The 12601-nt window shown below is 42.5% G+C and overlaps 2 long non-coding RNA genes across 4 annotated transcripts in view; both read left to right on the forward strand.

The window, feature by feature from the left end:
* Positions 1-12601, forward strand: part of LOC308578900 — a 753836-nt gene that overhangs the window by 79586 nt on the left and 661649 nt on the right. The window lies entirely within an intron of this gene.
* The window catches only part of LOC308578891, a 67041-nt gene that overhangs the window by 47282 nt on the left and 7158 nt on the right, over positions 1-12601 (forward strand). The gene's annotated exons all lie outside the window — the stretch shown is intronic.

Raw genomic sequence — 12601 nt, forward strand, 5'->3', positions numbered from 1 at the left:
ATGCTGAAGAGATTAAAGAACAATATAAAGAATTCTAAGCAGCTTGAGTATTTAAAAAGCTCCTTGCATGTGGAATTTAGCAAATTATGCTGCTGAGGATTGAGAAAGATTTAGATGGGAATTAGAGCTGTTTATGATAACAAGCCAAGCAAATGATAAGCCAGATGTACAGAAAATAACAATATTGCCAAGCGGTGCTGGGGAAGAAATCATCTATATTTTGTTTTTAAGAAATAAATCAGTTATGTAGTGAAGCTTGCAGCACTTGAAGGAAGATGTAATGAAACCGTAATAGAAGGGAGGGTGGGAAAAGGGGGCAAAGAATGTATCACATTCCTAGGGACAATCAAGCATAAGATTATCCATCTTTGTTCTTTTAGGCAAGTGTGCTGTAGAAAAGCACATGAAATATTTGTACCCAGCCAATCTAAATCACGAGACGAAAAACTGAAAGCTGCAATTTGATCTATTTTGTCCTGTTGCTGTCTGGTCTGTTCTTATCCTGCTGAGGACAGCCTAGGGCAATGCAAGTTGGGTGCTACAAAAGCAAGGAGAGCTCCTAGTGAGCAACATGCTGTACCCCCTTATGGGAGAACTAGTGTCTCTTAAAGAGCCAGCTCTCTGGTCTGAATATTGTATCGCTCCTGTGCTCCATGGCTTCTTACCTGGTGTGCTCTCTGCACAACTGAAGTGATAAGGTAGCATGTAAGGCACTTGATTCATTGGGCCAAGGAGAAGATGCTCAAGATGCCACATCTATAGGCCTTGGGGTATGACATATCATTATCACATGCGCCATCAATTTATTACAATCAGCATACAAGAAATACTATGATATCAGCAGACTCATGCCTACCAGGTTGAGTGGCCCCCTGATTGGCAGCCTTAGGGTGAGACCCAGGAACTCATTCCTTAGCTGTCAACACTGTAGCCTTGCATTCAATACTGGAGTCATTGCTGGAGTCATGACAGATCCATGTGAAATGAGAAAATGCCCATGTTCTCTCCTAGATTCTGGACCATGCAACTGTCATCCCACTTCCCAGCTTCTGATGCAAGTTTCTGATTTCTTCATTCAGTTATGGTGATTCAGCTAGCTCTCCTACAAGACCTAGATTCCTTTCAGGATACAGAATCTCTTTTTCACCTGCCCAGCTAGTTGTGCAAATGTAAGAGAGGGAGCTTTGCTCTGAGAGAGGGGACCAGGTAGAAGGTGGAAGAGTGTAGCTTTCCTTCTCTTATGAAGGAAACACACCTGAGGTAGTGGCGTGCTCAAAGCCAATCTGAATGAATAGCGTATTCTACTGTTATCCACTGGCAGGGAAAAGAAGCTGTTTTAAGAACACTAAGCCCCTTCCCCAACCCCCAGATACCATATTTTGGCTTCTGAGATGAAGCATTGAACCCACCACCTGCCTGTATGCCTTTATTTTAAACTTCATTTAAAGCAAACTGAAATATGGTGCTCTTGGGTAACTGAATTATGTGCTTAAGGTCACATTTTATGCAGTTTCTTACCTGCCACAGATTCAAGTTATAAATACAGTCCTGAAAAATCTACCTCCTATTTTTGAAACTAACTTTTTACCCCATCCTTAGGTATATACCCCTCTTCCATTTTCTTCCATCTTCATGGCAACCCCATGAAGCAGGTTAATCTGATGGTGACCTCCCCAAGGTCATCCAGTGAACTTCATGGCTGAGTGGGGCCCACCTTCTGGAGCTAGTCCAGAGAGCTAGCATATCTATGATACTGACTAAGCTTGGAACAGTCCAAGCAGTTCAGCAATGGAACCAGTTACTGTGTGTGTTCACTCTCCCACAACAGAGGTTTTCAAGTAGAGGCTGGACAGCCATCTGTTGTGGGATGCTGTAGCTCTGAATTACTGGCATCAAGCAGATGGGCTTCTGGACCATTGCCAACCCTATCTTTCTGTGACTCTGCATGTAGAAGCATTATGGCTCTTCGCAGAATATGGCTGTGACAACATACGAGAGTTGATGGCAATCTCGGCAGAAGTTTAATTGACATGTGCACTCCCCCAAGTCTATAGGAATTGCTAGTGTTTTCTAGTGAGAAAATGTTGGATATCGGGTGGAGAAACTCAGCTTGAATTCCCAGCTCAGCTGGTACAACGTGGCTTCTTGACTGGACAGCTCCCTTCCTCCTACAGCAGAACTTCCCAAGGAGCTGCCCCTTACAGTGCTGGACAGCTCCCCAGCCTGACTTGTTAACAAAGAGGAACTTGAGCCACACCACTCAGGGTTGGCAGAAACAGGATACTTGTCCAAAGGCCCCTGGAATCTGAGTGCTAGCTTTGCTTATAAAAAACAAGGGGAGAGAGATTTATGGAGCTTGCAGGCAGCTGGATATCAGCTTGTGTGTCAGCTGGACACATTTTTATCACTCCAGTGTCTATACAGTTGATGGCTGTAGTCAGATAACAATGGAAAAGTAATAGCCTGGCAGGCAGGCAGGCAGCCTAAGCAAGTTATGTCTATCTAATGGGGACAGATTGTCCTTGGTGAAAGAATTTCTAAACCATTGGATCCAAAACAATGACTTTCATTAGTGGAGAAAGCCAGCCAGATCTGTCACAAAGCAGTTTGTGTGTGTGTGTGTGTGTGTGTGTGTGTGTGTGCGCGTGCGCATGCATGCATGCAAGACCACACACACACATCAGCATTTTCCCAAGTGCAGAGCAACCAGAATTGGAAGATGGCTTGTTGACTCAGCATATTAATTTACCACAGCCCGTTGCCAAAAGACTGGAAATCTGAAGGCAGATGATTTTCAACTTTAGGAGAGGAAAGAAAAATTCCACTGCCAGTTGTAGGCTTTAAAGGGCTGTATCTAATTTATCACCCTCTAAAAGCTGCAATAACTCCTCAAGGAGGTAGTTAGGGTGGGTAAAGGGAAATCCTTACAGCAATTCAAAAATAAAACAAGACGCCCAGAGAGAAGAGTCTCTTTACTTGCAGGATCCAGAAGAGTTTCAGCAGACCTGACCAGGAATGCTTTAGGCATAAGCATTGTTCTTGTAGGACAAATGGTCAAGCTTACAGGTCATGACCTTGGGAGGATGTCGGGCAGGGATCCAGAATTCTTGCCAAGCTCTGGCCAAAAATGGGAGCTACAAGATATCAAGCTTGGCCTCTCCACAAAAAATCTCTTGAGCATCAATTGGCCAGAGCAGATTATGTGACAAGGCACAGACATATATACAAGCCATTGGTCCATCTATGGTCTGTTCTGGCTTGCAGCAACAATCCAGGGGAATTTTCTAGCTCCTCTACCAGAGATCTTTTAAACTATATGTACTGGCTAGTGAATCTGGCTTCCTATACAGTCAAAGTACATACTCAGCTGCTGAACTACAGCCCACCCACCTTTAAAAGCTTCTTGACAAGGTGTATCCTCTGTCCTAAATGATCAAGAAGGGAAGTTAGCTTGTTCCTTACATATTTGTCTGCCTCACTCATTGAGAGTCATGCCCACAGACTGAACGGTGGGTTGTATCTCAAAGCAGGGGGTGACCTATTCCTAACCTTTGATTCTTTTAAGGGGAAAAAAAATTCTGAAGTTACTATATTTTTTAAAAAGCTTTTATGGTTAAGGTAGGTCTCCATTTCTGAGAACTGCAAAATGCTGGTTAAGCCACAGTTGCTGAATGATCACAAGAACATAAGAAAAGTCTGCTGGACCAGGCCAGGCTGGATGTAATCCATCACCCTATTCACTCTGTTGCCAACCAAATGCCCACTGGAATTCTGAAAGCAGGACCTTGGTGTAATAGCTCTTTCCCCACTTGGTATTCCCAGCAAGGGTTATTCAGAGGCATACTTCTTCCAACCATAAAACATAGTCATTGTCGCTAGTAGGCATAGTTAACCTGTGGCGGTTGTTCTTGGTCCCCTTTTCAGTGGTGGCCCTATACCTCTATAATATTCTCCCTTGGAATATCCATATATGTCTGTCCCTTAGAAGATTGGAAAAAAAGACTTTTATATTCTGGTTTACATTTGGGTAGCTTTATGGTTATTGCTGTTTCCTCTTAAGAACTTAAGTTTTATCTAGTTACTGTTTTCATGTTGTTAATTGCTTCTACTGTTATTTCAAATCTTGGCATTTTAATGTTGTATTTTATTAATTATTTGTAACCCACTTTGGGATGGTGTATAACCTAAAAGATATGTTAGAAATCCATTGTGTTAGTGGTGGTGGCAGTGATAAATCATCACAATCATAATCAAAAGCTGATAATGCAATCTACACTGCATGAAACATTTGCTTTGCTATGCTTACCAGATGCCTTGCAGAGGCTTGTGCAAAACTCTCAGTGAGCTTGATAAACTCTTCCCTGGATATTCTGTTTCCTTAAGTCTCAACTTGGTGCCCTACAGATGTTTTGGGCTGTGATACCCATCATCACTGGGCATTGGGTATTCTGACTGAGGCTGATGGGAGTTGGAATCATAGAATAATAAAGTTGGAAGGGTCAGCTAGTCCAACTCCCTGAAATGCAGGAATCTCTTAACATACAGTCCCCCATACAATTTGAAACCATACCGGACCCTGCTTAGCTTTGCAAATATGCTAGTAGTTTTATTGCTGCAATTAACCCTAATCCTTGCTGTTGTCCAAAATGACTGCAGGGTTGAGGAAGGCTGCTTTAAGCTACCCAATATTCCCCTAGTAGTTGCTCCTCTCCACTTCAAGCCTATGTGGCTCTTCTGGCTGACCTATGACTTGTGTTGCTGGAATACAACGCCCATCATTTATTTTATTTGAATTATTTATATGCCACTTTTCATTCAGAGAATAGTAAGGCAGTCTAGCCAGCTATGCCGTACGCCACATGAACAAGTCTGCCCACATGAAGCAAAATCTAGGAGTAACATGATTTTTTTTAACTTCCTGAATTGCTGCTGAAATGGTTGCTTTAGCTCCACGTGGTATTTTTTCAAGAGGACTGCACTGGAATTTGCAACATCTATAAATCGAATGACTGAGGTGCCTTGATTGAAATGTATGTTCCGTATAAAGAGTATTCCTTTTTAGCTTTCTCTGTTACATTGAAAACAGTTCATGAATGAAGGAATGGAGACAAAAATACATGCTTGGTGGCACTTGAGAAAGAATCTTGCAAGACTCCTGGGAGGCACATTGGTGGAGATGAATTGCAATGGCAGAATAGTCAATGTAATGTGGGAGTTGAAAGTGGGTTTGAGGATGTTAAACATTGGTACCTGATTTCCATGCAATGAGAATGCATCACTGTATGTTTTACTTGGGGAGAAAATAATCCATACTAAAGGAAACTGCTTCTTAAAGCCCTAATGTTGCTTTGATTTGCCAGATGAGGAATGCATATCATAATAAGCCTGCATCTTACACTTACTATTTTTATATCATTACATTATTGAGCCACACTTGCTATGGCTATCGCATCTGAATTTTTAGAATTGTTTCACATGGACGTGTATCATTGAGTGTTTCAATTTATTTTTTCTCTGACTCCACCCATATTAGAATGAGAGATTCATAGGTCATGATTTAGTGCGCCTGGAGGCCCACATGTTACCATCCCTGTCTATCCTATTGCAATCATATAAACAGAACAAAACACAAGGGAAGCTCTTCATGAAGGAACAGTGACCAGCACTGCACAGAATCAAATTCTCCATCTTAAGCAGAAGGATCCAGTTCCTGTTCAGCACCCCTCTCAACCCTATTTTAAAACCCTATTTTAAAGGTAAAGGACCTCTGAAAGTTAAGTCCAGTCACAAACGACTCTGGGATTGCGGCACTCATCTCACTTTTCTGGCCGAGGGAGCCGACGTTTGTCCACAGACAGTTTTTCTGGGTCATGTGGCCAGCATGACTAAGCCACTTCTGGTGAAACCAGAGTAGCATATGGAAACGCTGTTTACCTTCCCACCAGAGCGGTACCTATTTATCTACGTGCACTTTGACGTGCTTTCGAACTGCTAGGTTGGCAGGAGCAGAGACTGAGCAACAGGAGCTCACCCCATCGCGGGGATTCGAACCGCCGACCTTCCAATCGGCAAGCTCTAGGCTCAGTGGTTTAGACCACAGCGCCACCCATGTCCTCCTTCTGTGTGAGGCAAGGGTTCAGCTCTATCTTTGAGAGAGGACTTTGCCCACTTGAAGTGCATTTTTTTTTCTTTTTCTTACTCTTTCTGTTTTCATTTAGATTTCTTTGTTTCTTATTGTATTGTATTGTATTATGAAAAAGCCTTAATAAAATTTCATGAAAAAGAAAAGGTGTGGAGAAGCTTTTTCTGCTTGAGAATCACATTCACTTCTGGGCCGCTTATTGGGGGGGGGGCAGGGACGGGACGGACACACATGCCTGTGGTACATAAGGCCGTAGCAAGAAAATATGAATCTTGATGTGTGTAGCTCAGTTGGTAGAGCATAAGACTCTTAATCTCAGAGTCATAGAATCATAGAATCATAGAGTTGGAAGAGACCACAAGGGCCATTGAGTCCAACCCCCTGCCAAGCAGGAAACACCATCAGAGCACTCCTGACATATGGTTGTCAAGCCTCTGCTTAAAGACCTTCAAAGAAGGAGACTCCACCACACTCCTTGGCAGCAAATTCCACTGTCAAACAGCTCTTACTGTCAGGAAGTTCTTCCTAATGTTTAGGTGGAATCTTCTTTCTTGTAGTTTGGATCCATTGCTCCGTGTCCGCTTCTCTGGAGCAGCAGAAAACAACCTTTCTCCCTCCTCTATGTGACATCCTTTTATATATTTGAACATGGTTATTTGAGTCATGGATGTGAACCCCATGTAGGGCAAAATATTCCTGCAATGCAGGGGGCTGGACTATAAATGGCCCTCGTGGTCCCTTCCAACTCTATAATTCTATGATTCTACCTTTGTATAGTAGACTAGCTTGCACACAAACTCACATACTCTGTTCTGCCTTGCAGCTAGGTAAGCAAGAAAAGCATGACCACAGTTCATGAACATATTCAAGCCAGGCAAAAACACTCAAGGAGCATGCAAGGCAGAGCCAGTGAGGTGTGCAGCTTGAGAGGAGGGGTGATTTGAGGAGAGTCCTGAGGACCAGATACTGGAGGAGCTGCATTTTGCACCTGGGCCTGATGTTTCTCATCCTTCTGTTAAGTCCTAGTTCCCAGAGGGCTGCTGGTGCAGGGGGCACTCTTCTTGATATACTTTTTCATGGTAGAAATAAATTGTTCAGTGTGTGCATAATGTCTATGTCAGTGGAGTGTTTTAACAGCCATCTTTATATCATGCCTTGAATAAGCTGCACTTCTTATTGTGTGAATAAGTGATAAAAGGGAGTAGTAAAAAAGAAGGAACCTAGGCTGCCATGATATTATACACATTTATCTCCTGCTGTAAATTAGATCCCGTTCAGTACTGCAATTAATAGGTAAAAGAACACACAGAAAGAAGGAAAAAACACATTAAGGGATTATGACCTAGGCGCATGCGCGCATGCACACACACACACACACACACACACACACACAATGCATACACTCTCTCACACACATAAATCTGGCTTCTTTTCTTAGACCTCTTAAATATGCAGGCTTTGTAATTCAGTTGGAGCAGTTTAATGTCTAATATTTAATGTAACACTTTGAGCCACTTAATTTCATATTCCAAAGCTTTAATGGGCATAATACTAGATAGATGATTGTACTATTAGTCTAATCTTTGACAGTATCCATATGGTGCTCTGGAAATGATGTACGTGTTTGGCTTTTCAAGCAGGTTTTTGAATTCAAAATAATGATAACCACTGAAGGTGTTTCTGTCGTAAAAGTAAGTTACACTGTGATCTTCAACTCTGTATTGCCTTATACATGCCCTTTTATTTTGTCATTATTTTCACAGAGATAGGGAACAATGAATCTTTTCAAGATCTAAACAATGAATCTTTACCAATCACTTGGCAGTCTATTATGAACTAGGGTAATAGCAATGATATCTGAGCCTCTGAAGTAAAGCATCCCTAATTCCTTTGTTATTGACTCCCTCAATTTTTGTATTTTGGGTCTGGCAATGGTGGTTCATATTGACTGAAAAAGATTCAGGATAGATGGTTGCTTTAACTATAGGTCTAAAGACCTTCACAGCAGATCACCATTGGAAACAAGTTTAAAAAGGGAGAAGGAACATGTGGCCCAGCAAATGTTGCAAGACTCTAACTTATATCAGTTGCAGCCAGCATGGCCAAATAGTCAGATATTATAGGAACCATACTTGAACAACAACTGAAGAGATGGTGCCATCATTGAAACAGCTCTACTGCAGGCCAAACTGCCAAGAAGTACTGAAATATTCACAATCAATAAAGGAAATGTTTTCTTGCTTGCTTGCTTGTTTTATCAAGGTTTTTTAAAAAAAATAATCCACTATCAATCTAAATCTATATCTGCATCACCTATGTTGTGTCTTGAAGCTGCGTTCATTTTGAAATTTTGATGCCAACTGGTGGCTTAATCATTTGGCATGTCACTGCTTTCCTCAGTGCAACTTTGAGATGTTACAAACGGGGAAGGCCAGAGCTTAGTGGTAGAATACCTGCTTGTTATACAGAAAGTCACAGGTCCAATTTCTGACACCTCCAGACAGGGATGGGAATGTCTGCTGCCTGAATTTTTTGAGAGCTGTTGGAGTAATTATGATTTTACTTATGCTTATGGATTTAAATATGTTATAAGTCTCTTGGATACATTTTTGTATAGCAAGCGGCTGTAAGCTCAAATAGTGATAACAATAATTACAGCTGAAAGTGTTACGATTAGGATACAGTTGTATTTTTCTTTAAGTTCTCTTTGGAATGTTGCTTGAATATTTTCAATCTGGAATCAAAAGAGTTGTGGCTTGTTTGGCTGCTGACAATCATGAAGGGTGAATCAAAACCACCTTGAAAAATATGCTGTCTCAATAGATCATACAGACAAACTCTAATTCTCACAAATTTTGGCAGATGTAGACACTGGTGCATCGGAGTGCAGTCATTCTGCCACAAATACTTTCAAGGAAAACTTGTCAAAATTGCTGCCAATTTCTTCTGCAGCTAATGCAAGAGATGTGATTGTCTTCAGAACAGAATCATCACATTCAGCAGTAAATAAGCATCATTCTTTGGTCACACAACTCTCAGTGAAGAACATTATTATTAAATTTAATTAAAGCATGTAAAAACCATCAGAATTAACAGTACTTTTCTTGTTTGCAAACCAAGTTCAATTATTTTATTTTCCTGGACAAATACCTCAGTTTGAACTGGTGTTGCGCAAATTGTGAAATTAATCAAATTGAAAGTTCATGGTGAATATTAATGTCAGCTGCAATTAATATGTTGGAATGAAACTCATTTCCTTTTGCCTTGAAGCAGATGGAAGCTGGGCCAGAAAGCAAGAGTCCAAATATTTACTAACTTCAGCTACAAGTTTAGAAAGGAAAAGGTTACAGCAATATAATTTGACAGTTTGAAAATGTATTCCCCCCACCCCCATTTGCTTACTCTTTCTGTCATGAACCTGTTTGCCAGTTAAGGTTATCGTCAGAGAATCTTTTCAAGTCTTCTCTACCTCCAGAGTATATGAGTATATGATTACTTTTTTTTTTCTGTGGTGGCATGCCCACTGGCGGAGGAAGAGGAGTGCAGGGGGAGCGCACCGCCCCGGCAGCACGATCCTGGTGGGGTGCCATCGTGGCTGCCCCCCTGCCCGTGCTTGGCACCACACCCCCAGGACACACACCATGCCCCTATGGGTGGTGCGTCACACCCCCAGGATGTGTGCCAGCCCCGGCCCCGCCTGCTCTCCGCCCCCTAGTGCTGGAGCATGAAGCTCTGCCACTGGGTATGCCAGCTTTGGGATTTCTTCATTAGGGTCCCTCCAGACTGGTTTTTTTGGGGGGGACGGATGGACGGACAATGTAGGTGTATGATGCAACATGCCACTCATGTAATAATAGTGCATTAATGGTGGATTTGTACTGGGTTGTCCACACATCATTTCACTTTCTTAGTTGTTCTGCGATGGTTCCTCTATGTTACCATATTATCACCCTGTGGAGGGGCACTCTGGTACTATAGCACAACAAAAGTGGAACAAAAAAGTGGTTTGTAGTATAAAAAGTTATAGGATTTTAGCAAGAAATTATAAGAAATGCATCTGATGCAAATGAAGCAAGAGCTTCATTTTTTTACAAGAGCAAAGTATGATTGCCTATACAGTGGTGCCTCGCAAGACGAAAATAATCCATTCCGCGAGTCTTCGTCTAGCGGTTTCTTCGTCTTGCGAAGCTTAGCGGCTTAGTGGATTAGCGCTATTAGCGGTTTAGCGGATTAGCGGCTATTAAAGGCTTAGCGGCTAAAAGGCTATTAGCGGCTTAGCGCCTTAGAAAAAGGGGGGGGGAGCATTTTCGTCTTGCGAAGCAAGCCCATAGGGAAATTCGTCTTGCGAAGCGCATCGAAAAACAAAAAACCCTTTCGTCTAGCGGGTTTTTCGTCTTGCAAGGCATTCGTCTTGCGGGGCACCACTGTATAGTCATACCTCAGGATGAATACGCTTCGGGTTAGGCAAATTCGGGTTGCGCTCCACAGTGACCTGGAAGTAACGGACCGCGTTACTTCTGGGTTTTGCCACACACGTGCATGCGCAGACCATCACAATGGTGTCACGTGCATGTGCAGAAGCGCCAAAACGCGACCCGCGCACGTGCAGACGCGCTGTCATGTCTTGCGTTCCATTCGGGATGCGAAAGGGGCTCCGGAACGGATCCCATTCGCATCCCAAGGTACCACTGTAAATTCAATGATAACACCCTGAGCACAAATAATCATGATTGTTCAATAGAAAGGACACCTGGAGGGGACCTTTGGGCTGCTACTGCTGTGGCTCCTTTGCTCTTTATCATCTGCTCCTCTTAGAGGAGGGGAGGGGAGCCCCACGATGGTACTGAACTACAACTCTCATCAGTTCATGCCAGGGATGATGTGACTTGTAGCCCAGCCACATCTGGAGGACCAATTCTGTCTTAGAATCTTAGGCTTCTTCAACTTTTGATCCTTTTAGACCACTTGCCCATTTTCAGTCTATTATCTTTTGCTTCCACTTTTGTTATTGCCGAAAACAAAACAAAAAATGCAAGCTATGTTTGCCAGTGTGCTTTTGATTTTCCCTGGAAATTTCCCCTGTATTTTGTTCAAATCCCTTTTTGGCACAGCAAAGTCCTTGTACTGTATTGTTCTGTCCCTTTTCTGAATAGGTGGGCTGTTGAATCTCTGTATGGACTGCTGAAAACCTGCTTCCTTCCATCTCCCATCATCTCCTCCATGGCCCCTTTCTCTGCTATGCGCGCCCGCGCGCGCGCGCGCACACACACACACACACACAGCTTTATTGCAGTCCATAGACTCAAAATACACAGTACAACAGTAGTACATATCTACAGTTATTAAAGTGTAAGATCGGCCTTGCTAGCCATATTTCCTAGCAATAATTGTAGCCACTTACATATAATGTGTGTGTGTGTGTGTGTGTTTGTACAGTGGTATCTCGGGTTACATATGCTTCAGGTTACATACGCTTCAGGTTACAGACTCGGCTAACCCAGAAATAGTGCTCCAGGTTTAGAACTTTGCTTCAGGATGAGAACAGAAATCGTGCGGCGGCAGCGTGACAGCAGCGGGAGGCCCCATTAGCTAAAGTGGTGCTTCAGGTTAAGAACAGTTTCAGGTTAAGAACGGACCCCCGGAACGAATTAAGTACGTAACCAGAGGTACCACTGTACTCATACACGGCACCCACATACAAAACATTGACTTGTTCATAAATAATATAGTTTGGGATGAGCAGTGTGGTAGCCATGCTTTCTGATGGTACCAGATTGTCCAGTCAGTTAAAACAAAATGAGCTCCAAGAGGATTGCTCCAAACTCGGTGAATGGGCAGTAAAATGGAACTCACAGTTCAATGTAAGCAAAGTAAAAAGGTACAGATTGCACCATTCTACTCCATTCAATGGACAGATCCCATCTCCTTTCACCCGGACCTGGCTGCATGCAGTTTCCATGGCACTGTGGCTTTCCACTTCCCTTTAATTCCTTTCTGAAAATCAGTCACATAGATTACAACGTGCAAGAGAGATAACATCGCTAAAATTGCTGAGGCCCCAAATCATGCAGAGCTGATGTTCAGAAAATATGCACATTCACGCAGCACTGTCATTTGTTAGCAGGGATGCTTAAAATATGATGTAAGGGGAAGCCAGGCTGCCGAACTCCCTTAAAACGTGCCTAGGAATTACAGCAGTCTTATGCAAGCAAAGGAAAACTTTAAACCAATTACAAATCTTGCTTGGAAGAAGGGCCTCTTAAAAATAAGAACTGTTTAAATGTCAGGTATTAATAAAAAAAACTGTCAATTTTAAATCCTATTTAACTTTCATGTGCTGGTTCCTTGTTGTCATAGCTGCTCATTAGGAATTTGAAACAAATGGGGGGGGGGGAGAGAGAAAGCTCTGTGGAATAAAAGCCACTGAATAAGAGAATGAAGCAGCGCATACAAAATATA

Source organism: Podarcis bocagei (genome assembly GCF_964188305.1).
Source record: "Podarcis bocagei genome assembly, chromosome: Z".
NCBI lineage: Eukaryota > Metazoa > Chordata > Lepidosauria > Squamata > Lacertidae > Podarcis > Podarcis bocagei.